Consider the following 2825-nt stretch of genomic DNA (forward strand, 5'->3'; position numbering starts at 1 on the left):
AGAATTGAGAACATTAGAGCTATTCACATTTTGTCTTCCAAATGGCCATAGAGTGGTGTGTGTGTGTGTGTGTGTGTGTGTGTGTGTGTGTGTGTGTGTGTGTGTGTGTAGGTTGAGAATTATAAGGAAAGTACCAGACTAAATCTTCTCCTCTTTAAACCCTGCTCCCAGTACATTAACACTTAAATCTTCCTTTCTCAAAAGTGAGGAAAAAGAAAAAAAAAAACGCTAAAAGGGAGTAGGGAGAAAAGAAAAGAGAGAAAAAAAGGAGAAAGGCAGATAGTGAATGACAAACAGACATTTTCCTAATATGCCTAATTATCTTCCGTAATGTGATTCTAAATGGTCAAGTAGCAAAAGCACTGAAAATCATCTAATACCAAACTTGATCGAAATGAGCTGTGTTCCCATCCTCCCCCATGTGAGGAGAGGCACAAGGCACATGCTTGGCATCTCTGCAGCTCTTGCTTTGCTGACTTTCCTTGTTTTTGAAGATGACAAGGCCAGCCACCATTTCTTCTTGCCATTGGTCCGCCAGGGAGTTGGTTGGGATCCGCTACTACCTTCTCTTTTTCTGCAGTCCAGTGGATACTATTTGTTATGGCTACTCTGAGTGTTACAGGTCCAAGTTCACTATGCTGTATTCCAGAATATACAGATAAGGTCACTCTTTTATCTGAGCTTCTCTCACCTGCTCCTGGGAATCTGCTGGCTTACTGAGGCACTTCTCTATGGAACTTTGGCAGCCAGTAAGAACATTATCTGCTATAACCGGCAAGCAGTTGGACAGAGGCTCTACATCTTCTCATTTCTCTACATGGTAAGTTACTTCTGGTATCTGAACAACGAGCTGAGGATGAAGCCCAACCAGAGTGGACAGAGCACATTTCCCCTGGTTATAGATAATAGTTAACGAATTGGTCAAAGAGCCACCATTTTGTCAAGCCCAATACCTTCACTACTGATGATACCTGTATTCTGTCTGGATAATACCAGAGAATGCTTCTGCAACTTCAGCCAGAGCCACAGGCATATCTGGATGCCCTCACCTCCGTCAGCCATGGCTGAACTCCTGCCTTCTGCCAACATATCAGTCTGTAACACATTTATTTTTATGGGCTCACCATTTTCCTGGCCAGCTTCCTCACCCTGGTCTTATTTATCCAGGCCCAGACCCTATATACGTTTGTGAAATCAACTGGCTTTCTGGGGAGTGACCAGTGGGCAGCGATTCACATCGTGGAGCAGCAAGTGCGCTTTTACCCATTGGCTGCTGGTGCCCAGCTGTCATTCTGATAAATCATAAAGCCGATCGAGCCACAGGACACCAAGCTTCACATGGCCCTCTGTTATCCAGGCTCTAACAGCATCGTCCCAGGGTCTGCTCCACTGTGGAGTACGTGGCTGGACACAGTACAAGTTCTTTCAACTAAAACAAGGGCCCAGTGTGATGCAGACACCCAGACTCCATTATTCTGCTCACAGAAGAGACTCTATAGCAGGGGCCTAGATCCGTTGCAGTCTACCCTTACTTTTACTACCAGCACCTCCACCATTCTTGGAAACAATAATACTGGAATATCCAGGAACTGCAGTTATTCCACACTACGGTATTGAGAAGAGTGTGGGGGAACAATATTTTAAATCTTTTCTAACCATGCCTTAAACTATGACAGTGAAAGGGAATATAGTACTATGGTCTGTAGATATTCTAGGTGAATTGGGCAGGATTTCTTCATTACTCTTAGATTTACCAGTGATTCTTAAATTCTTTGATCAGGGAGATGAAGCCACATCCCATCTAAGAGATAGACTCACATTACCTCGATGAATATTAGATTTCTCTAAGCCTTTTCTACAAAAACATAATTCCAGATTATAATGTATACGACCCACTTCCAGGCGCTCTACTACATGGTTGTGGGGAACAGCAGGGCGGCATGCAGCAGCTCGCTCAGACCTTGTCATTGCTGTTACTGTCTCTGAGATTGGACAAAGAAAGTTATGGGTTTCTGGTCTTTGAAGAGGTTTGAAAATTCAGAAAAAGCAAAGACAACAACTATTTAAAAAGTGACAGTGGGATCCTCAGATACACTATACTCAGATAGTCTCTTCTATGGTCAATCCTGTTGTAGGTCTTGGCAGTAGGGACTATCCTATTCTGGAAAATTAAGGACCATCTTTTGAAGTTACAGGGGATGATAAAATTTAAGAGAAATCATGACTAAAAGAAACTCTAGTAATCTAAAACTCTAAACTGTCATTTACAAGCAGAAGTCCAAAGTAGATTTCAATGCCGGGACACTGAATTAGGTTGAACCATATGAACTTGCCATTTTTGAGGTGAAAATGGTCAAATATCAATTTTACATGGTTCAACCTAACAGTAAGTGCTAAATATGTTTACAGAATAAATGAATGAACAAATGAATGAGTGACTAATAAGTAGAATCTGAACCTTTTGGGGAAGAAAAGATTCCTAGAATGCAGAGCCTCATTTATGAGTAGGAATGTCTAATCTGGGATACCATCCTTCAACTCCTTCTCATCATCCCTGTCTATGGCGTAAAAAAACCCCTGCACCCCAACATCACGTGACTTGCATGGGGCACTGGGTACATGTTTGATGTTTCTCAATGTGTGGGAGCCTTTGGATGTTTTCACATTGCAGCCTCCCACTTTTTACATCTTTGGCGTTGCACTTGCCGGAGATCTTAAAAAGCCTGTTAGATTCATTGCCAGTTTCCAGACCTGTCCCTCTTGGTATTCATGTAACTATAGCAATTTCCCCAGGCAACCTTTGTGCCCTTTCCAAAGGCTTTATA

The 2825-nt window shown here is 42.5% G+C and overlaps 1 pseudogene; it reads left to right on the forward strand.

The window, feature by feature from the left end:
* Positions 1-508: 508 nt before the first annotated feature.
* LOC109392291 (transmembrane protein 116 pseudogene) lies at positions 509-1617 on the forward strand (annotated as a pseudogene).
* Positions 1618-2825: the final 1208 nt, after the last annotated feature.

The sequence above is a fragment of the Hipposideros armiger genome, unplaced genomic scaffold (assembly GCF_001890085.2).
Source record: "Hipposideros armiger isolate ML-2016 unplaced genomic scaffold, ASM189008v1 scaffold_323, whole genome shotgun sequence".
In the NCBI taxonomy this organism is placed as follows: domain Eukaryota; kingdom Metazoa; phylum Chordata; class Mammalia; order Chiroptera; family Hipposideridae; genus Hipposideros; species Hipposideros armiger.